Source organism: Hemitrygon akajei, chromosome 4 (assembly GCF_048418815.1).
Source record: "Hemitrygon akajei chromosome 4, sHemAka1.3, whole genome shotgun sequence".
In the NCBI taxonomy this organism is placed as follows: domain Eukaryota; kingdom Metazoa; phylum Chordata; class Chondrichthyes; order Myliobatiformes; family Dasyatidae; genus Hemitrygon; species Hemitrygon akajei.
Window position 1 is genome coordinate 15,848,681 of NC_133127.1, and position 24,792 is coordinate 15,873,472.

Sequence of the window (24,792 nt, forward strand, 5' to 3'; positions counted from 1 at the left end):
TACAATTGATCAAGGGGTCCTTGGACCCCAGGTGGAAACCCATGATCTATACCCTACATAGCCCTCCATTGCTTTTTTATCTATCTAGCTATCTAAGTGTCTCTTAAATGTCCCCAGTGCATTTGCCTCTACCACTACCTTGGCAGTGTGCTCCACGCACCCACCACTCTCTCTATAGAATCCAACTCTGACATCCCCTCTATAACTTGCTCTTAGCGCCTTAAAGTTATGCTCCTTCTACCGGCCATTTCCACCCTGGGGAAGTGTCCCTGACTGTCCACTCTACCAATGCGTCTTATTGTCTTATACACCTCATTTGATAGGTAGAAAATTGGGGTTGTGGGGTCACTGGGGTGGCATGGCTCAAAGGGGCCAGAGGAACTTATTTCCTGCTGTATTGCTAAATAAATAATATGTTCATAACTGCTCTTAAGTGAAACAAAAATGCTAGTCATTTGACTTCACATGCCCCTGCTTACATCAGTGGTGCTGAGGTCGACAGAATGGAGAGTTTCAAGCTTCCAGAAGGTAGTATCACCAATATCTTACCTGGGCTCATGCTCAAGGAAGCACAGCAAAGCCTCTACTTCCTCAGGAGGCTCAAGAAATTCAGCATGTCCCCATTGACTCTCACCAATGTACACTGATGCACCTTAGAAAATATCCTAACCATTCTGCCTGAGACCACCAGAAACTGCAGAGAGTTCACAGATCAGCACATCACAGAAACCAACCTACTCTCAATGAACTTTGTCTACATTTCTCACTGCCTTGGTTAAAAAAAAATCTAATGTAATCAAAGACCCTAACTACCCTGCACATCCATGCTTCACACCCGTCCTCACCCATCGGTCAGAAGATGCAGAAGTCTGAAAGCACATACCATCAAGATTAGGGACAGATTCTATCCTGCTGCTGTTGGACTATTGAGCAATCAACTTGCACAATAAGATGGAGTCTTTACCTTACAATTTACCTTGTTATGCCCTTGTATCTTCTTGTCTGTACTTCTGTCTGTAATTGTAGCACTTTATTCTGCATTCTATTATTGTTCCCCCCTCCCTTGTGCTGCCTCAGTGTGCTGAGGTGAAGAGATAATCCACACGGATGGCAAGCAGAACATGGCTTTTCGTTGTACCTCTGTATCTTTGACAATAATACACCAAAATCAGATCAACTCACTGTTCCCATCTGTGCCAAAGCTGCTGTAAGCTATCCGAACAGAGGGGTCTTAACCTGAAACACAACATTTGTGTCTCTCTGCACAGTGCTACCGGACCTGCTGAGTGTTTCTAGCACTTTTATTTATAAAACCGTAATATCTTAAGTCATAGGAGCAGAATTACATCACTTGGACATTGGAACCTGCTCTGCTATTTGATCATGGCTGATTTTTTACCCTTCTCAACGCCATTCTCATCATAACTTCTGATGTCCTTACTAATTAAGAACTTATCAAACATCTTCTTTAAATATACCCAATTGAATTGGTCTCCACACCTATGTATGGCAATGAATTCCACAGATTCAGCATTCCCCAGCTAACAAAATTTCTTCTGATCTCTGTTCTACAGGGATGATCCTGTATTCTGAGGCTGTATCTACTGGTCTGTCTAGGCCTTTTAAATCTTTGGTAGGTTTCAATGAAATTCCCACCTCATTCTTCTAAACTCCAGCGAGTACAGATCCAGAGTCATCAAACACTCTTCATATGTTAACCCATTCATCCCCGGGATAATTCCATGAACCATCTCTGGACTTCCTCCAATGCCAGCTCATCCTTCCTTAGATAAGGGTCCCAAAACAATTCCCAATACTTGAAATATGTTCTGACCAATACACAATAAAGCCTCAGCATTATGTTCTTGTTTTTATATTCTAGCCCTCTTAAATTAATGCTAACATTGCATTTTCCCTCCTTACCACTGACTCAACCTGCAAGTTATAATTAAAAATGTAGGTTTGCAGATAACTCCAGTCCTATTGATAGCAGCAATTTTGGTCTTGGTGAGGAAGTCTCTCTCTACATAACATGAAGGTTCTTTTCATTATTTTTGCCTTTAAAAGACTGAAAAGGAGATTTGCATATCTGCCAATCAGCTGTGAGAAATTTACTTAAGAATAAATTTGCTTATAATTAATTTTAAGTCAGTCAGAAAGGCAGGCAGGAGAAAGCAAAATCTGTTGGGCAAAAAATTACTGTTCACGTTGAAAGGAATTTTATACGTGGATGTGCATTTTTTTTCAAGTTCAAAATGCAGATCCTTCTTTGAAGAGAGAATAGGGAGTAAAAAATCAGAGGCGTTCCTTGGAACAAAACCTTGAAAAGTCTCAGTGAAATTGGAGCTACAATGCTGATTTAAATTGACATGCCATTTGGAAGCTAGGAGAGGCTTGTAATAATGAGACTCTTGATAATGAGTACTAGAGGTATACTTCCCAATATAAATGTTAAACTCTGTGCAGTATGAAAGCAATGTGAGGTGTACTTTCAATATAAATGAAGCACGTGTGTGTGTGTATGTATATATGTATGTATAGAGAGAGAGAGAGTGAGGGGGGAGAGGGAGAGATAGATAAATGTATGTATTGTGTGTGTGTGTGTGTGTGTGCACGCCCAAGACTTCAGCACAGTACTGTATAGATTTGATTTGTAGCTGCTTGCAAAAAGACAAATCTCAAGTTTGTATACAGTGTACATACTTAGATAATAAATGTACTTTGAATTTTGAGAGTTATATAGATAGGTAAATTATATACACATAATATTACCATATGACCTACACAGTATATTTGAGGAATTTGATATTTTTCATATTTGCATTTTGGGAATATAGTTTCAGTCATGCCTATTTCTCTTGAAGCCAGAACATGAATTAATTAGAGATATTTATTTAAATTTTTATTACTAATTAACCTGGTCATGTACAGTATAAGAGATAAAGCAACACAATGTAACTGAAAGGGTCAGAGTTAAGCATTTGCACCCGGTTGGGGATTGGGATAGTGGTGGGGAAGGGGAGCTGGAATCCCATGGGATTGTACTGTCAGGTTTACATCCCACCAGTGCTTTGTTAGCATAAGAACAGCCCATATCTCAGAGCCACCACTTGATTGGGAGTAAAACCAATAAAGGCTGAGGGAATTAAGAAAGGTCTTTATGGTTGATAAAAAAGGGTTCCTCAGGACTTCCATGGGGAAAGAATGTAAGACAGACAGACGTACTTTATTGATCCCGAGGGAAATTGGGTTTTGTTACAGTCGCACCAACCAAGAATAGTGTAGAAATATAGCAATATAAAACCATAAATAATTAAATAATAATAGGTAAATTATGCCAAGTGGAAATAAGTCCAGGACCAGCCTATTGGCTCACGGTGTCTGACACTCCGAGGGAGGAGTTGTAAAGTTTGATGGCCACAGGCAGAAATGACTTCCTATGACGCTCAGTGTTTCATCTCGGTGGAATGAGTCTCTGGCTGAATGTACTCCTGTGCCTAACCAGTACATTATGGAGTGGATGGGAGACATTGTCCAAGATGGCATGCAACTTGGACAACATCCTCTTTTCAGACACCACCGTCAGAGAGTCCAGTTCCACCCCCATAACATCACTGGCCTTACGAATGAGTTTGTTGATTCTGTTGGTGTCTGCTACCCTCAGCCTGCTGCCCCAGCACACAACAGCAAACATGATAGCACTGGCCACCACAGACCACAGAACTTTGGTAAGGTCACCAAACCTGCCGCTACCTGTAAGAAATTTGTATATTCTCCCTACGGGTTTCCTTCGGGTGCTCCCACAGTCCACAGGCGCACCAGTTGGTAGGTAATTAGTTAATCGGTCATTGTAAATTGTCCCATGATTAGGCTAGGGTTAAACTGGGGGCGGGTTGCTGGGCAGCACGGCTTGAAGGGCCAGAGGGGCCTGTTCTAGGCTATATCTCCATAAATAAATAAATAAAACGACCGATAGCAGGACTGTTTTTCAGAGACTGTGAAGAATGTGGTAATTACTCTCATATTGATTCATGAGGTCAAAGCTCCACTTCAGCTGAGGAAGGTTAAATACTTAGTCATAGAGTCGTGCAGCATGGAAGTGGCTCTTCAGCCCATCTTGTCCATGCTGACTCATATTTTTTTCTGATCGAAGCAAGTCTCATTTGCCTGTGTTTGGTCTGTGTGCTTCTAAACCTTTCCTATCCATGTAAATATCCTTTTAAACATCATCATCTTGAGAGGGAAAGAAATGGAAGACAAAGGCGAGATTCTGCAAATGCTGGAGATCTTGTATAGAAGTTACTCTGGCACTTCGTGTGCGTAACTCAAGAGATGAAGGGTGGCACTTCTTAGTCTAGTTAAAAGGTCAGCACAACATTGTGGGCCAAAGGGCCTGTAGTGTGCTGCAGTGTTCTACGATGCTGGAGAGGTACATGAACTGGAGTCCACGTCTGTAACTTCAGTGTGGTCCAGATAGGATGAGCAACATGTATCTGCTGTGGGCTCCGCCACTGTTGCTGAGGAGATGACAAGAAACGTGCTGTCTCAACCCACTGCATTTCAAATGGTGAAACCATTCACATGGCTTTGTCCAATAGGCTGACTCATTAACAAAGAAGCAACTGAAGAGAATGCAAATTCAAGGTGGCATGTCTCTTAAAAGTGATCTTTTACCTCACCTGCCTGAAGCTCCTGTCTTCTGACGGGCCGAATCGGTAAGGTTGGGTACAGGCCAAATCGAGGAGGTAGGATCAAGGCTCCAAAGCGTATTGAAGTGACAGGACCCAGAGTTTGAACGATGATTTCAGCGCTGGGCCAGATCGGAAAGGTCAGGGTTCGGAGGCCCATGGCGAGGGACTGGCTGGTTCAGTTCGCTGCCCTGGTCTGTGGAATGGACTGTCTTTGTGGGCATCAGTTCAGAACGCTATTTGCTTGCATTTATTGTTTGCATGATTTGTTTTGTTTCTCTCTGAACATTGGGTGCTTGGCAGTCTTTTAATGTTTTGTTTGGGTTTTTTTATTTTGGGGCTGCCTGTTGAGACAGGTTACGGTTATATAATGAATACAATCATGCACTTTGGACTTCTGAACTTTGAACTTCTCAGGTATTAGGAGTTGTGGTCTGAGAGACAGCATCAAATCAGTCATGGCAATAGTGTACAGAATGTAAGAGCAGTGCAGCACAGGAACAGGCCCTTCAGCCCACAATACCAGTGCCGAACTAAACTCATTTGCATGGTAGTGGAGTGATCGGGGGTTCAATTCCCATTGCTGTCTGTAAAATGTTTGTGTATTCTCACCGTGACAGCATGGGTTTTCCTCTGGGTATTCTGATCTTCTCCCACATTCCAAAGACATCTAGGTTCAGGTTGGTAGGTCGTGGGTGTGCGATGTTGGCGGTAAAAGCATGGTAGCCCCAGCGGGCTGCTCCCCAGCATATCTTCAGGCGGTGTGGGTCGTTGATGCAAATAACACATTTCACTGTATGTTTCACTGTACATGTGACAGTGAAATAAAGCTAATATTTAAAACTCTTCAAAAACAAGCTGGCAAGTGAAAGGTGAGACTGGATGAGAGCAAAAGGTGGGTGGGTGGGGGATGGGAGGGAGGAAGTAAGAAGCTGGGAGGTGATAGGTGGACGAGGTAAAGTGCTGAAGAAGAAGGTATCTGATAGGAGAGGATAGTAGACCACGGAAGAAAGGGAAGGAGGAGGCATACCAGAAGGAGGTGATGGATAGGTGAACAGAAGAGAAAGGACAACCTGAATAAGGAATGGAAAAAGAGAGGGGAGAAGCGAGAGAAATCAATGTTCATGCCATCAGGTTGGAAGCTACCCAGACAATTGCTCCTCCAACCTGAGTTTACCCTCATCTTGGGACTGGAGGAGGCACTGACCAGAAATGTCAGAATTGGAATGGGAAGTTGCATTGAACTGAGTAGTCACTGGGAAATCCAGCCTTTTCTGCAGAGCAGAGTACAAGTGCTCAACAAAGCAGTCCCCCAGTCTGCGCCAGGTCTCACCGACCTAGAGGAAGCTGCAACAGGAGCACCAGATACAGTGGATGCCCCCAACAGATGTGTGGCCTCACCTGGAAGGACTGCTTGGGGCCCTGAATGGTGGCAGGAGGTGTAGGAACACCTTAAAGACATGCCCTCTAGCATTTGATATTTCTATCGATGAAAGAGGGAAAAAGAGAGATGAGGTGGGTGAGGGCCTTGATTATCAAAGCAGCAGAAGTATAGACAGAGTCCATAGAGGGGAGGTTGGTTTTCGTGATGTGCTGAGCTGCGTCCACATCTCTCTGCAGTTTTTTGCAATGTAGGAAGCTTTCCATGGTACATTGATAAAAGTTGGTAAAGACTGAAGGACACATGCCTAATTGTTTCAGCCTCCTGAGGAACTAAAGCGGTTGGTGAGCTTTATTGGCTAGGACATCAAAGTGTGTGACCAGGACTGCACACAATACTCCAAGCGTATCTTGCAGATACAACCTCCTGCAGCTAGGGTGCAGCGGTGGTGGAGGGAAGCGAGTGGAGTCCAGTTAAGCAGAGTATCAGAATCAGGACCAGGCATACGTCATGAAATTTGTTAACTTTGCAGCAACGGCGCAAAGCAATACATAATAATAGAAAAGAAAATATCTGAATTACAATAATTACCAAACTGTATCGGTCTCTGCCATTCCTTTGGGTTCAACAGATGCATGGAGAGGGGTAGCTTGCTACATGGGCAACAGCTTGTTCTCCATATCACACTGCTTAGGCTTGAGTATCTGGACAGCTAGGACACAAATTCCATGGTCAACCCTGACCGACAGAGGCCTCATGTATATAATCAGTAGTCAAATAAGTCGTGCAAAAATAGAAATAAAAAAGTACTGAAGTAGTTTCATTGGTTTGATGTCCTTTCAGGAATCAGATGGCAGAGCTGTTCTTGAATCGTTGAGTGTGTGGCTTCAGGTTCCTGTTCCTCCTTCCTGATGGTAGCAATGAGAAGAGGGCATGTCCTGGGTGATGGAGATCCTTGATGTTGTATGCCCCCATTTTTGAGGCATCACTCCTTGAAGATGTCCTGGATACTACGGAAACTAGTACCCATAATGGAGCTGACTGAGTTTACAACTGTGCAGCTTACTTCAATCCTCAACAACCCCCATCGCCATGCTAGACAGTGATGCAACCAGTTAGAATGCTCTCCTTGGTAGATCTATAGAAATCTGCGAGTGTTTTAGGTGACATACCAAATCTCCTCAAACTCCTAATGAAATATAGCTGCTGTGGTGCCTTCTTTGTAGCTGCATCGATATATTTGGTGCTGGTCAGGTCCTCAGAGAAATTGGCGCCCAGCAACTTGAAACATAACTCGTCGTGAATTTGACTGACTCATGGATTATCATTGCAGCTATCCCCATCCATGCTGGCAGAGCATCCCATCACACTCCCCACTTGAGAACAACTGAATGTATTATATCAAGCCAAAAAGCATTGATCCTGACCACCCCCACCCCGGTCTCTCTCTCCTCCCTCGGTTTTCATGTTAACATGTACTGCTTTCCTTTAAAATCGAGCAATAATCAAATGGCCCATATTTTGTTTGTGCTTTTAAATGTCCAAAATATGATTTAAAACCCAATTCCAGATGGAAAGAGGCATTCAGCTTAGGAAAGGATAGCTTTCAATTTGAGCTTATTAGGACTTATTGGCAACAAGGACTGCAGTTTTCTACCGGACTCCCATTGTGCTGGTTCCAAATACATTCCAAGCACGTTCTGGACATCAGCTCTGTATTGTAATTACCTGATGTGAAGTCTCTTTTCCATATTATAGATTGATCTCAATTCTCTGGCTGCTTTAATTGCACTAAAAGCAATTTGAGCTCTTTTTTTTAACACCAGCCGCAAAGTAACAGATATAAAGAGTGGGTGAAGAGCAACCGTGGTCTCATTGGGGGAACGCTGATTTACACATACTTTACCATTTGAGCAAACCATCAGTAGAAGTCCAATTTGTCTTCAGGACATAACGGCACTGTGGTATTTTCAAATGCGTCTAATGCCACGGATGTGGACAATTCTAGGTACACGAGACTATTAGAAAGAATATAAGACAGAGGAGCAGAATTGATTCATACAGCCCATTGAGCCTGCTCCACCATTTTATCATGGCTAATTTATTATCCCTCTCAACTCCATTCTTCTGCCTTCTCCCCATAATCTTTAATGATTTTACTAAACAAGAACCTATCAGACTCCGCTTTAATTATACCCAATGACTTAGTCTCCACAGCTATCAGTGGCAGTGAATTCCATGGACTTAACACTCTCTGGCAAAAGAAATTCCTCATCATCTCTGTTCTAAATGGACGTCCTTCTATTATGAGGCTGTGCCCCCTGGTCCAAGACACCCCCATTATAGGAAACATTCTCTCCACACCCAGGCCTATCTAGGCCTTTCATTATTTGTTGCTAACAAAGTAGCTGCTGTGTTTTCCGAAGTTTTTTTTAAAGCTATGGAGAGGGTGCAGAGGAGATTTACCAGGATGTTGCCTGGTTTGGAGAACAAGTCATATGAAGCAAGTTTAGTAGAGCTGGGACTTTACTCTTTGGAGCGTAGAAGAATGAGAGGGGACTTGATAGAGGTCTACAAGATTATGAGAGGCATAGATAGGGTGGATAGTCAGTACCTGTTTCCCAAGGCACCGATAGCAAACACCAGAGGGCACATGTACAAAATTAAGGGAGGGAAGTTTAGGGGAGACATCAGGGGTAAGTTTTTTTTACACAGAGGGTTGTGAGTGTCTGGAATGACTTGCCAGCAATGGTGGTGGAGGCTAAAACATTAGGGGTATTTAAGAGCCTCTTGGACAGGCACATGGATAAAAGAAAAATGGAGGGTTATGGAGTAGTGTGGGTTTAGTACTTTTTTTTTAAGGATTATATGGGTCAGCACAACATGGAAGGCTGAAGGGCCTGTACTGTGCTGTAGTGTTCTATGGTTCTGTGGTTCTAAGTACAACAATAACTACAGTGTACCTTGGAACATTGTTAAATGATACACTAGAACAGTGCAGTACACAAACAGGCTCTTCGGCCCACATAGTTAAATAAACCTATAGTTTATTGTTTGCTCGAATTTCCAGCATCTGGTGCTTCCAGTAACACAGAGACGAGGACTAATGATTCTGAGACCAGAGTTTAAGAGGCAATTGTGGAATTTAAATGCAGTTGATAACCTCGAATTGTGGGAAAAGTATCTGATTCATGAATGTTTCAAGGAAATCTGCTGTCACCTAGTCTACATGTGACTCCAGAATACCCATAAGACCGTTAGATAGACCATTATTATGTATCTCCTGTTTCTAATAAAGTGTCCGCTGGGAGTATGTCCGTGGCCTTCTGCTGCTGCAGTCCATCCACTTCAAGATTCGACATGTTGTGCATTTAGAGATGCTCTTCCGCACACCACTGTTGTAACACGTCGTTATTTGAGTTGCTGTCGGCCCAAACTCATAATTCTGTATATCTCTGTAACATCTCCCTCATTCTCCTGTGCTCCAGGGAATAAAGTCCTTACCTATTCAACCTTTCATTCTATGAACTTACAATGCGTGACAAAGAAATAAATTAAATGACAAGTGTTGAATGGCACAAGGCTACAAAAAGGTCAAAACTGAGAGAGCCTTTTGGATATCAGGGGTTATAGAGTTAGAGAGGCAGCTGACCCTTCAGCCCAACTCATCCATACTGACCAGAATGCCGAACTGACGTAGTCCTATTTGCTTGCATTTGATATTGGTTTAATATTGTCACATTTACGTAAAGTGAAATGCTTGTCTTGTAAGACTGTTCAAATCATTACACAGTGGATTGAGACAGAATAAGGTGAAGCCATATCAATGCAGAATAAAGTGTAAACGTTATTGGAAAAAGTACAGTGCAGGTAAACAAGAAAGTGCATGATCATAATGATGTAAATTGCAAGACTAAGAGTCCATGTTATCAGACAGGTCTTATCAAAAGTCTGATAGCAGTCAGATAGAAATTTGTCGTTGAGTTTGGTATACGCATTTGCTAGTTTTACATCTTCTGTCCAGAGGCAGAGGGGACAAAAGAGAATGCCTGCAATGAATGGGGCCCAGATCTCTCTAAAGTTTTCCTATCCGTTTACCTGTGATTTGGAGAAACTGCTCGGAGGTGAAAGCTCAGGCAGTGATATCTCACTGCTCCTGAAGCTGAGCACTAAACATGTCCAGGAAGAGATAAAAACCTCAAGAGCTACACAATCCTCAAAAGCTACTGTCCAATAAAAGTAAAGATTGTAATCTTAAATTATTGAATTCTGTCTTGAAGATGAGATGCTGTTCCTCCAACTTGCAGTGTGTGAGACCGAGGTCAGAGTGGGAGTTGCCCAGAGAAGACAGGATATTCAGCAAATTGTGGAAATCTAGCGGAACACACACACACACACACACACACACACACACACACACACACACACACACACACACACACACACACACACACACACAATGCAGGAAGAACTCAGGAGGTCAGGCAACATCTATGGAAAGGAATGAGCTGTCAACGTTTTAGGACCAAGAACCTTCTTCAGGACTAGAAAGAAAGGTGGGGGGAGGCCAGAATAAGGGGGTTCCAGAGAACGAAAGTAGCAAGCTGTAAGAGATACCTTTCTTCATGATTGTTATGCTACAGTGTTTGAGATCCAGGTCTAAGTGGGGGTGGTCCAGAGAACAGACTGGCAGGCTGTAAGCTCCAGCTTCACATTCATGGATTGGCTTGAATTGTTTGGCATACTGGTGTTTGACCTCCCCACTTGAGATGCAGCACTCTCTGTCAATTACATAGTTGTTTTGTACTTCCTGTTGTGTCTGTCAGTCAAATCCTGTGGCTGCTGGCTGTTATAGAAACTCATTAAGTGTCAAAGTCCTTCTCTACTCAAGTCAGTTTCTTCACCCTGGGCGATGTTTCTTTTGACAGATTTCGACTTTCATGAAGGCCATTACAAACATCCATTCATTTATCAACTACCTCCAACATCAAAGCAATAAACAGTCACAGAATTGGGATTACTCCCACAGGGAAGCAGTGGGCTCTCCTCTGCAATTGTCAAGCATTGACTATAATCCATGCACCACTTGCAGAATAAAATTTGTTTTCATCTCTTGCATTGCAATTAATTTACATAATAAATAGCTGACGAGCTATAACCCACCTATACACCAACCCATTGAATAAGCACTAAAATGTTAGGGTCAGAGATTCCTAGTATCAGAATCAGGTTTAATATCACTGGCATGTGTTGTGAAATTTGTTAACTTTACAGCAGCAGTACAATGCAATACATGATAAATATATTAAAAAACTGAATTACAGTGAGTATATATATTAAATAGTTAAATTTGGGTAAGCAGTGCAAAAACAGAAATTTTTTTAAAAAGTAGTGAGGTAATGTTCATGGTTTTAATGCCCATTTAGAAATTGATGGCAGAGGAGAAGAAGCTGTTCCTGAATTGCTGAGTGTGTGTCTTCAGGCTTCTGTACCTCTTACCTGATGGTAATGTCAAAGAGGGCATGTCCTAGATAGAACAATAAAGCATAATGACAGACCCTTTGGCCCATCTTGTCCATGCTAACTGAGATGACAACCCGAGCTACTCCCATTTGCCTGTGTTTGGCTCTATTCCTCTAAATCAGGGTCCCCAACCTGGGGTCCACGGACCCTTTGCTTAATGGTGTTGATCCATGGCATCAAAAAGTTGGGAACCTCTGCTCTAAATTATGTCTTGCATATTGTTAATACAGATATAATCATCATTACACTGCACACACTGAGTTAGAATACGGTAAAATAACAATAATGCAGAATAAAGTGTAAAATCTGCCAAAAGAGTGCAGTGCAGGTAAAAGATAAAGTGAAAGATCATAATAAGATGGATGGTGAGGCCAGAAGTCTGTTCTGTCAGACAAGAGATCTGGTCAAGAGTCTGATAATGGTGGGACAGAAGCTTTGGAAGACGTGATGAGAGGCAAGGATATGGTAGACTGAATCTTTTTCCAAGGATAGCAAAATCAAACACTAGAGCACATGCATTGAACTAGGGGGGAGATTAAAGGATATGTGGTGAGTAGATTCTTTGACATAGAGAGTGGTAGGTGCCTGGAATATATTGTCAGAGTGGAAGCAAATATTGTTATTGTTTTTAAGAGGCTGTTAGCTAGACACATGAATATTCAGGGACGGAGAGAAATGGATTATGTAGAAGCAGAAGAAATTCAGTTTAATTTGGGTCAATATCAGTGCAGACATCATGGACCAAAAGGCTTGTTCCTGTGGTGTGCTGTTCTACAGATTATTTTACTAATACTTTATCAACTTTAGGACGGCACAGTAGAGTAGTGGTGAGTGCAACACTATTACAATGCCAGTGATCACCGACCGCAGTTCAATTCCTGCCGCTACCTGTAAGCAGTTTGTATGTTCTCGCCATGACCGGGTGTGTTTCCTCCGGCCACTCCAGTTTCCTCCCACATTCTTCAAAACTCCAGTAAGTACAGAGCCTGAGACATCAAACACTGCTCATACATTAACCCTGTTAATCCCAGAATCATTCTTAGAACCTCCTCCAATGCCAACACATCCTTTCTTAATAAGTGGAGCAAAACTGCTCACGATACTCCAAGTGCAGAATGACTTGGAGTATGATGTCAGAGATAGTGTGGTTAGCACCACCCTATTATAGCTCAGGGATTCCAGAGTTTGAGTTTCAATTCCAGTGTCGTTAGGGTCGGAGAGTTCTGGGCATGCTTTGATGGCCCCAGAAATGAGGTGACGCAGGCTGCCCTCAGTACAATCCTGGCTGATTTGATTTGATGTAAACGACGTGTGATAAATTAAGCAAATCTATATTTTGACACATTAAGTCCTGAGGGGGAAGGAATTTAAGGCAGGAAAGAATTTCTTCTCTCTGAAGTTTCTGCATGGTTTCGTATTCTCTACCGCTGACAGGTTTTCAGTCTCTAGCAGAATCGATTGTTATGATGATCGTACAGAGAAGTGGATCTGATGTCCAAGATGATGCAGAGATTGGAGATGATAAAAAACTATAAAACCATAAGACATAGGAGGAGAATTAAGCCATTCGGCCCATCTTGTCCGCTCTTTCTTTCCATCACTGCTGATCTATTATGCCTCTCAACCCCATTCTCCTCGTAATCAAGAATTTATCAACCTCCACTTTAAGTATACTCAATGAATTGGCTTCCAGAGCTCTCTGTAGCAACAAGTTCCACAGGTTCACCACCCTCTCGCTAAAGAAATTCTTCCTCATCTTTGTTCTAAAGAGACGTCCAGGGGTTCCCAACTTGGGATCCACAGACCCCTTGCTTAATGGTATTGGTCTATGATATAGAGTAAAGATTATGAGGCTGTGCCCTCTGGTCCTAGGCTCCCCCACATCCACTCTTCTTTCAATGTTCAATAGGTGTCAATGAGATCCCTCCTCATTCTTCTAAACTCCAGAAAGTACGGGGCTAGGAACATCAAATATAGAGGCTCATACATTAACCCTGTTATTCCCAGCATCATTCTCGTGAACCCCCCCTGGACTCTCTCCAATGCCAGCAGATCCTTTCTCAGAGAAAGTGCCCAAAACTGCTCTCAGTACTCCAAATCCTGTCAGACTTGGGAGTACGATGTGTGGTAACTTCTACTTTACAAAAAGACCACTCGACAACTTGATGGCCAAAAGAGCATCTTTATCTGGGACGGCAAAAGATATTTACAATACAGAGGCTTCGAGGTACCTCGTGCAGCATGGGTGGAGGAACTATATACAATGCATACTGGGAGTAAAAAGAGCGGAAGTAAAGACCCCGCCAACCCCGGATCCCGCCTCTTGCTACCAACAGCTTTCCGATTAGTATTAACTTACTTTTAATAATACTCACATTACAACACGATGTCAGATATTAGATGTCACAATAGCTTAGTGATTACTGTGACGCTATTAGAGCTCGAGATGTACGGGTTAGTAGGTTAATTGGTCATTGAAAATTGCCCTGTGATTAGGCTAGTGTTAAATAGGTGGGTTGCCAGGTGGCATAGCTTGCTGAGCCTGAAGGGCCTGTTTCACGTAGTATCTCTAAATCAATGAATAATAAATAAATTCTGACATGATCAAAGCTGATATGACATAGGTTTATCTGGATTATTCGTCTGTAAATCTGACTAATGATTTATCTTGTTTCCCACTCAGAATCCTCCTTGTCTAACACTGATCACACCCTCAATGAATAAGCATGCACCCTCTTCCATATTCATGACAGTAAATAAAATATGCACATCATTGGAAGCAGAAAACAGACTGCTCTTTAAAAAAGACCCTTGTATCAGGATTATTAAATCACAGAAATATTAAAGTTAAAAATCCATGAAATCGCTATTGCCCGCACATTTGGCAGAAATCAATTTTTAATTTCTTTTAATAACATCTAACCTCGTCTATCAGCTCTTTCAAATAATGTTCCAGCTATTTTCCACTTTATTGCACATAAAAATGAATGAGATTACAGAGGTTCCAGAGATTTTGACTGCAAGGCATGCGATGTCTACACAGCTCAAAGAATGCAGGAATCAGCTCTTAATAGCCAGCTTGTAGCATATAGTTGAGCTTTTATCCTCTACTATAGAAATATATAAATGTTTATTTATTGATATTTAGTGGGGAGAGGATTATATATTGCTAATAATTGCATTGAAATATATAGGTAATCGATGGTGAAGACTGTCTCAGGTAGCCATGGTAAAGTCCAAGGAATGAACACCAAGGTCAGTGATTGGTTGGCTACTCTTCTCCCAGCATGCACCAGGAACTGAAGATAAAGCCCCATTGGTAGTTATGAGTATTGGATTATTATGAAAATAATGGGAGAATATCCTCCCCACTGAGCTATAGGGAGACACCAGTAAGCCAAGGTGGAGAGTCCAAAGAACCAGAGAAAACTGTAAACAGGATAAATGGATAACAAACTGTGCAAATGCCAATATAAATAAATAGAACATGAACCAACAAGAGTACATCGGTTGTAGGAACCTCTCAATAGATGAGTATAGTAGTTGTCCACTTTTGTTCAAGAGCCTGATGGTTAAGGGGTAGTAACTGTTCTTGAACTTGGTGGTGTGAGTCCTGAGACATTTGTACCTTCTACCTGATGGCAGCAGTGAGAAAATAGCATGGCCTGGGTGGTGAGGATCTTTGACTATGGGCAGAGCATTGCAAAAGAGGAGTAGCAAGATAGTGTGGAACAGCATAAGCTAGTCTTAAAGTGTTGAGTGTGTTTCTTAAGGCTTCTGTACCTCCTCCCTGATGATGGAGACATGATGGACATGGCTTAATTGGGAATTTGGAACTATTTAAGATGAGAAAATCTAAATAGCTTCTGAGTAGACTTTTTATTATGATATCAGGATTCCCCAAGTGATCTGACAGAGAATCATGCAAGTTTGACACGTGGAAGTTGATGTGAAGGAATAGATTTTACGATGTGCAACTGGTATTGGTATTGTTTATTGTTGTCACACGCACTGAGATAGAGCAAACAATAAGCAAAGCCAAGCCATCTGTGCAGTTAAGTTCAAAACATAGTACAATGAAGTGTCCACAAGTAAAGTGAAGCAGTTAGCGTTACTGAGAAAGGGTAGTGCAGGTGGGCAATTAGGTGCAAGAGGTATGACAATGTAAATTCTGAGGTCAAGAGTCTATCTTTAACATAAAAGAGATTCATTCAAGAGTCTTGTAACAGAAGCTGTCAATTATCGATTCTACCATCTGGTAAAAAGAATTCCTCCCTCTCCCCATTTCACTAATTTGGCCTCTTACCTCTTCTCACCTGCCTATCACCTCCCCCGGGTCCCTCTCCTCCTTCCCTTTCCTTTATGATCCACGGTCCTCTCCTATCAGATTCCTTCTCCAGCCCTTTACCTTTCCCGCCCACCTGGCTTCACCTATCACCTCATATCTATCCTCCTCTTCTTCAACCCTTATTTTTTATTCTGGCTTCTTCCCCCTTCCTTTCCAGTCCTGAAGAAGGATCTCAGCCTGAAGTGTGGACTGTTTGTTCATTTCCATCGATGCTGCCGGACCTGCTGAGCTCCTCCAGCATTGTGTGCTATGTTGCTTTGGGTTTCCAGCATCTGCAGAAGTTCAAGCTATCCTTGAGCCTGGTGGTTTGATAAAGTGGACTTACTTCTGACCACACAGTACAGATCAGGGATCCTCAACCTGGGGTCCACAGATCCCTCGGCTCATGGGTTCGTACCCTTTGTGTACCTGTACTGCACTTCCTACGTACTGCAGTTTTTACACTGTATTCTGCAGGTAGGTTGAGTGGAGATGCTGCTGGAAGACTGTGGCAGGATGGAAGCAGACGAATCTCTCCTCTCTCTCTCTCTCTCTCTCACACACACACACACACACAATCGCAATCTCCCTCTCTGTCCCCATCTATCATTCACTTGACACTGTTTTCCAGCTCCAACCCTGCTCTCCTCCCTTACCTAGCACCATCTTCTTCCTCAACTCACCAATCACCTCAGAATCCTTTTTACCCCTCCCCTTCTCCTCTCTACACTGGCCATTTCAATTTGAAAGCATCGACAATTCCCTCTCGCAGCTGCTGATTTCCTCCAGCAGATTTTTTTTTGTCTTAAAAAGTGATATTAGGCAAAACTTATCTTCTGCCCTTGGTATACGATCGGTGCTTTTTTGCTGAAGGCTTGGCCAGGTTGAAAGATCTTCCACCAATTATTTTGCAGATCCCTCATCTTAACTGGGGAGGGGGGGGGGGGGGAATAACACATTTGAAAGAAGCCACAGATAAATCATGCAGCAAAAACTGCTAACTCTGCTAAATATTCAGAGTAAAATGCAATTCTGCATTTTGCAAGCAAAACATTGTTACCTGAAATCCTTCCACCATAACAAGCTGATCGTTTTTGTATTATAAAGTACATGATTTATAGGGGGTGGGGTTTAGTAAAAGTCATTGATGTTTGCAGCTTCAAAAACAGAATGGTAATCCTTTGAACAATGCACTCTCAGGATGTGAGTGTGGTTGGCAAGACCAACGCTTAATGCTGACTCAGGTTCCTCAATGGCCTGATCGCCGGCAGGCATAGTGAGATGTCTTAAGTTTTCCGTTTATAATCCTTGGGTTCACTAGTCTGTGATCAAAATCACTGCACTACCAGACCTGTTTGCTACGTAGCTCCAAGGGCACCTTCCTGATAGAAAGGCACATAAAAAGGCATTGCTCTCTTTTCTCAAGGATCCTAAGTTAGGAGAGAAGAAAATCACGGAATACGGACAGGGAACACGCAAGCAGCCATTTTTCTACTGAGGTTATGTGAGACTAGAACTAGAGGTCGTGGATTAAAGGTGAAAGGTAAAACGCTTGAGGGGAACATCTTCACTCAGAGGGTGGTGAGAGTGCGGAACGAGCTGTAAGATGCCTTGTGCCTTGTGCAGGAAGGCACAGAGTCGGCTGTACTTCCTTAGAAGGTTGGCGTCATTTAATGTTTGTAGTGAGATGCTGAAGATGTTCTATAGGTCAGTTGTGGAGAGCGCCCTCTTCTTTGTGGTGGCGTGTTGGGGAGGCAGCATTAAGAAGAGGAACGCCTCACGTCTTAATAAGCTGGTAAGGAAGGCGGGCTCTGTCGTGGGCAAAGTACTGGAGAGTATAACATCCGTAGCAGAGCGAAGGGCGCTGAGTAGGCTACGGTCAATTATGGAAAACCCTGAACATCCTCTACATAGCACCATCCAGAGACAGAGAAGCAGTTTCAGCAACAGGTTGCTATCGATGCAATGCTCCTCAGACAGGATGAAGAGATCAATACTCCCCAATGCCATTTGGCTTTACAATTCAACCACCAGGAGTAAGATAGGTTAAAGTGCCGGGGTTAGGACTCAATGTATTTAAGTAAACTACTTAAGAACTTTTTAAAAGCTATTATTAATGCTTTTTGAGAGGGTGATTTTAGATGCATATCATATTTTTACTGAGTTAAGTATTGTATGTAATTAGTTTTGCTACAATAAGTGTATGGGACATTGGAAAAAATGTTGAATTTCCCCATGGGGATGAATAAAGTATCTATCTATCTATCTAGAAGGTGTGGATAACGGTTCAATTCTAGCATTTTAAGAGAAACTAAGATAGATATATGGATGGGAGGGGTATGGAGGACTATGGTCTAGGTGCAGATCAATGGGATTAGGCAGAATGATAGTTGAGCATGGTCTAGATGGGTCGAAGTGCCTGTAGTAGTACATGACTCTATAGAGTAGTACAACACAGTATGGACCCTTCAGTCCACAATGTTGTTCCAATCAATTAAACTTACCCCATGATCAGTCTAACCTTTCTACACAGCCCATAACCTTCCATTTTAGTTACAAACATGAGCGTATCAAAGAGTCTCTTAAATGTCCCTAATGTATTTGTCTGTATCACCAAAACCAGCACCATCTCTGTAAAAACAAACTACCTCTAAACTTCCGAAGCTTCCTTCCACTCACCTTAAACAATGTAATCTGGTTTTGGCCATTGCCACCCGGGGAATAAACATGCTGGCTGTCCACTCTATCTACTACTGGACATCCAGAACCTTATCAAGATTATGATATCTCTACCTAGATATCATAATCTTAGTAATTTCTATCAAGTCACCTCACATCCTCCATCGCTCCAAAGGGAAAAGCCCTAGCTCCTCAACTGTTCCTCATAACACATTTTCTCTAATACAGGCAGCATCCTGGTAAATCTCCTCCAGAAATTCTGTCAAGATTCCACATCCTTCCTATAATGACTCAAGAAGAAATGAAAACATTACCCCAAGTGTGGTCTAATCAGTCTTAAAGAGCTGCAATATTCCCGCACGACACTTGAACACAGTCCCCTGACTAATGTAGGCCAACACATCACATTCTTCTTAACCACTTTATCATCTTGCATGGCAACTTTGAGGGATCTATGGACTTGGAGCCCAAGATCTCTCTTTTCCTTCATAATACTGAGAAGCCTACTGTTAACTTTATACTCCATCTTTAAATTCAATCTTCCAAAGTGTGTAACTTCACACTCTTCTGGATTGAACTCCATCTGCCACTTCTCTGTCCAGATATGCATCCTGTCTATGACCTACAACAATCTTCAAACTATCCACAACATCTCCAACTTTCATGTCATCTGAAAACTTATTAACCCACTCCTCCACTTCCTGGAGGACCTTCAGATTCAAGCCAAATGAAACAGCGTTCCTCTGGAGTCAAGGTGCAAAATACAGTACCAACAGTCACACATCAGACAAGGCACAGATAGCACATATAATTGTGATAGCAGCAAAATATCTTCTACTTTCTTTTAGCCCTTAACTCCAAGTGGAATCATTGGGACGCCGTTGTGACAGCATTTTTTTTAGCGGGCTTTCTTGTTTTTACGAGGCCGAGTTGCTAGCTTGATGCTCAACCCGGCACGGATGGAAAGCAGGCAAGGGAGCCAGCTGGATTCAAATTTGGGAGCCTTCGCTCCAAAGTCCAACGCTGATGCTACTACACCACCAGCCAGCAGAGCAAAATATACAGTCGCCAAAAAAAAAGTAATAATATAGCCCAAGTCCCTGAGGGTGATAGCCTGAGTGACTTGGATTGATGGCGCATGGATGCTGTTCTGGAGCCATGTTTCTGCAAGAACAAGCCGGGAGCAGTTCCTCATCTCATGCAAGTTGCCTTCCACCGAGCAAACACTGGAGGGCAGCACTGATGGGAGGGGCCAGCCCTGAACCAAGTACGGATTCCAGTAGCACATAACCAACTGCCTCTCCTCCCCTCGCAGATCCAACAGGCAACCTCAAAGCATGAGGAGCTGGTCCACGCAACAACCAAAGCATCGCAGCTCCCCCGCCGTCAGTCTCGCCAATCAACCAGTGAATTGGACTCGCAGTATTTTACATCGCCAATGTCCAACGGGGTCTTGTAATCACAACACAATCATCTAAAACAATCACACACACGGTCCATTCAACCGCATACTCCCACTGAAGTGTTTTTCTCTGGGGGGGTGCTGAAGTAGGCCGCAAAAATGGTGCACAAGTTCAGCTCCACCGCTGTCAAGCAACTTGCTGATTTGATAGACGTGCAGTACTTGATGTTCTTAATACTCAGCAGTGTCTTGTGATTGTGAAAAAAAAATGTAAAGGACAAACAATTATACCTTTGGTTGGACCCAGAGAGGCTGCGACATCCAAGTGTGTCACCATCACACCAGAGGTTCCTACCTTTAATCCTAAAGGAGGCTAATCAATGAACTTCATGAGGCAGCAAAAGAAAGGGGTAGGTCTGGAATCAGAAAATGATACAACATAGAAAGCCATTCTGGCTGGCTCATTGCTAAGCATCCCTATACATCGCAAATACTATTTTAAGCTAAATTATCTTGTTCTAGTGGCTGTATGACTAATGGCCTGACAGTTGTTGTGGGAGGATTTCAATAGGGTTCAAAGAATTGATGTTGCTTAAAATGTTAACTGGACTTTGAGAGCAGAAATCTTGGCCAAGTGGTGTTCACTTCAATGCCAGGCAATTGAAAATCTTCAAGGTCAAAGTCGAGTTTATTGTCATGTGCAAAAATTCATGTATGCACAGGGACAGTGGACAAAAGTTACTTGCAGTAACATCTCAGGCACATACACTTAGTGGCCACTTGATTAGACGCTCCTGTACACCTGCTTGTTAATACAACTATCTAATCAACCAATCAAGTGGCAGCAACTCAGTGCATAAAGGCATGCAGACATGGTCAAGAGGTTCAGTTGTTGTTCAGACAATACATCAAAATGGGGAAGAAATGTGATCTAAGTGACTTTGACAGTGGAATGATGATTGATGCCAGATGGGGTATCTTGAGTATCTTAGAAACTGCTGATCTCCTGGGATTTTCATGCTCAACAGTCTCTTGAGTTCACAGAGAATGGTTCGAAAAACAAAAAAAAAATTCAGTGAGTGGCAGTTCTGTGGGTGAAAACACCTTGTTAATGAGAGGTAAGAGGAGAATGGCCAGGCTGGGTCAAACTGACAGGAAGGCGACAGTAACTCATTACAAAAGTGGTGTACACACATGTCGAACCTTGAAGTGAATGGCCTACAGCAACAGGAAACCACAAACATACACTCAGTGGCTGCTTTATTAGGTATAGGAGGTATCTAATAGAGTGGCCATTGAGTGTAGTGCCATACACACATTCATGAGAAAAATATAAATGAAGCATAAGACAAATAAAATTTTATATACAGAATTAGAACAAAAAAGTCAATTGTAGCACAGGCTGTTGCTGTACTGATGAAGATTATAAAGGTTGGTTCCAGAAATGAATGCTTGAAGAAAGGTTGCCATTAAGTGAAAAACGATATTGACCATTTCATTGTTAGTTCTAAACACCCTGGAAGTTTGATTGAACATTTCCTTGCACAAGCGTGCTGGTGTCAGAGGCATTGCTGAGGAAGTCAGTCTCTGTGGTCTAGGGACTGACCGTTATCGGGCATTCCTGTGGCAGCCATGGTTTAACAGGACCAAGGAAGCGGCAAGGTAGTGCAATGCTTTACAGCACCAGCAATCAGAGATCGAGGTTCAATTCCCGCTGCTTTCTGTACGTCCTCCCTATAAATGTGTGAGCTCCTCTGGCTGGTTCAGTTTCCTCCTACATCCCAACAATGTAGGGATTAGGATTAAAAGGTTGTGGGCGTGCTATGTTGGTGCTGGAAGCATGGCAACGCTTGTGGGCTGCCCCCAGCAGAATCCTCATACTATGTTGGTCATTGACTCAAACGATGCATTTTACTATATGTTTCGATGTCACATGTGACAAATCTCTCCCTAATCTCTAAGCATTGCAACAGGCATAAAACATTGTCCTTGGAAGCCCATACCACATTGCTATCTTTGTAACACACTAAATTCAGTAGGAGACAGATGATATTTCCCTTGGATGAGTTGTCTAGACACAGATTCTCAATGTAAGGCAGAGGTTCCCAACATTTTTTATGACATGGACCAACACTATTATGCAAGTGGTCTGTGGATCCCCTGGTACGAGATGAATGAAAAATGAAAAGCTATTTCTTCACTCTGCAAAGGTCCTGAATCTTTTGACTGCTTTATCCAAAAGAGCCATCTAAATGCAGTCACTCTGCATATTCAGAACAGTGTACACTCATTATTCAGTGAATTAGGTACTTCCTGTACCTAAAAAGTGGCCAGTGAGAATAGGTATGACCTTCTGCTGCTGTAGCCCAACCACTCCAAAGTTCAACAAGTGTGTTCAGAGATGCTCTTCTGCACATCACTGTTGTAACGCAAGGTTACTTAAGTTACTGTCACCTTCCTGTCAGCTTGAACCAATCTGGCCATCCTCCTCTGACCACAGATACAGTGACAGTCTCAGTTTCTGAGATACTCAAACCATCCCATCTGGCACCAACAATCATTCCACTGTCAAAGTCACTTAGATCACATTTCTTCCCCATTCTGATGTTTGGTCTGAAGAGCAACTGAACCCCTTGACCATGCCTGCTTGCTTTTATGCGTTGAGTTGCTGCCGCATGATTGGCTGTTCAGATATTAGCATTGATAGAGTGGCCACTGAGCGTATCCAATGAGAGAAGTGGGGTTAGTACAGGAAAGTGGTCCTGATTAAAAGACGGACGGTGAATTAGACACGAGAGGCCAAATGGCCTCATCCTGCTTCTGTGTCTCTTGTCGTTCAGAATTGGAACATCACCATATAAATTAAGCTATTTACTGGGGCTTTACTGAAACCTGTTATTATAGTTAGTCCCAGAACCTTACAAACAAATGACAAGTACTCATTTAACAAGACACTACATTACACAGTAAGTCTGTCAGCGCTTTGCTTAAGGGTGATTAAAGTCAATTCTTACCATGAAATGATAGCATGTCTTTGTAATTCAATGCACATCAACCTCTGTCAGAGCTGGAACCCGTGGATTCCCTATCCCTTTCATATTGTCACACATTTATTTTGCTGCTTTGACACAGTGTGGGATTTTCTTTCATCAAACACTCACATTTTTCCAAGAAGATGCTTTATTTCCAGAAAATTGCCTGTAAGGAGATGAGTTACAGGCGATTCTTAAGGGGAATTTACAAGTCTGACATAATCACCTCAGGTATGGGGGCTCTCTCACAGATGCCAATTAAACTAAAACAAATTTTTTAATAGTCACAGTGACATTAATTTGAATCTAGAATAAAAATATTGCTGTTTCTAATTAGTTTATTTATTAGAGATACAGTGTGGAACAGGCCCTTCAGCCTGACATGCTGCATCGTCCAGCAACTCACCTATTTAACCCTAGCGTAATCACTGGACAATTTACAATGACCAATCAACCTACCAAAAAGTACATCTCTGGACTGTGGGAGGAAACCCACTCGGTCACGGGGAGAATGTACAAACTCCTTACAGACTGCACCTGAGCTGTTAACTGTGTTGCATTAACCGCAACACTACCGTGACACCCCACGGTACTGACGACCAGAATTGTACAACTAGCTGGTTCACTAATTGGTGGAACTCTGAAATCTGTACTCAGTTTGGATTAAACATAACTCTAGATCCCAGAGTAACTCTCAACTGCCCTCTGGAATGGTCCCGGGACATGCAAAATCAATTAGAAATGGACAGTTACCGGAACAGCAAACACTCTCCTGAAAGAAATGATGCAGGGATTTGGCCAGAAATTCCCTCACCTCTCACAGATGTTGCTGCTTAACTGCTGGGCTCCTCCAACAGATTGTCGCTGGATTCCAGTGTCTGCAATCTCCTGTGTCTCCAGTGGGCAATTTATTTAATATACAGGTATATAACAGGGAGAGAGAGAGGGAAAGACATATAGAGAAAGAGAGAAGGAGGGAGAGAGGGACAGAGAGAAAGAGAGAGAAAGTATGAGAGACAGGAAGTGTGGGAGAGAAAGAGCAGGAGAGTGTGTGTGTGAGAGAGAGGGATAAATAGAAAGCAAGAGAGAGCAATAGAGAGATAGAGATAGAGAAAAGAAGAGAGTGAGGGAGAGAGGGTTAGAGAGAAGAAGAGAGAGAGGGAGGGAGAGAGGTATAGAGAGAGAGCGGAGAGAGTAATAGAGAAAGATAAAGAGAGAGGGAGGGAGAGAGAAAGACTGACCAAATAATGGAGTGGAACCAAAACCAGATCTGCATCTGGATGAACAGTGGAAGCAATTTGTACAATAATTTTAAATTAAGAATTTGGGGAAATGTTGAAAGAAATTGTCCTGGGCTTTGGGGAAATAATGATGGAGAAGTTTGACTGGGCAGTTCATCCGGAGTAGCTTCTTGGTGTGCTATAAGATTCAATGATGTTTTAGATTGGTATGGGCGTCTTGCATACTGTTCATATCAGTCAATTCATTACTCAGTGTACTGAGGTAGAACAAGGTAAAACAATACCAATGCAGAATAATGTACAAAGTGTACGCCATCCACTTGGTTGGAGACTGGCCCTTCCTGTGGGTGCTGCCCTCCAGTGTTCGCTCGGTGGACGACAAGCTGGATTGCATTCATCTGCAGACCACTGGAGGCTTGCTCTTGCCGACAACATCCACGCTCAATCGATCTACAGGGCGTGTCACTCAAGGACTTGGGCTATATTATATTTTTTGTGTGTGATGTATGTTTACCACTT

The 24,792-nt window shown here is 42.6% G+C and overlaps 2 protein-coding genes across 2 annotated transcripts in view; one reads left to right on the forward strand and one right to left on the reverse strand.

Moving 5' to 3' along the window:
• LOC140726138 (dedicator of cytokinesis protein 2-like) overlaps nucleotides 1–24,792 on the reverse strand; it is a 1,234,790-nt gene that overhangs the window by 662,853 nt on the left and 547,145 nt on the right. The window lies entirely within an intron of this gene.
• Nucleotides 1–24,792, forward strand: part of LOC140726137 (uncharacterized) — a 118,386-nt gene that overhangs the window by 76,147 nt on the left and 17,447 nt on the right. The window lies entirely within an intron of this gene.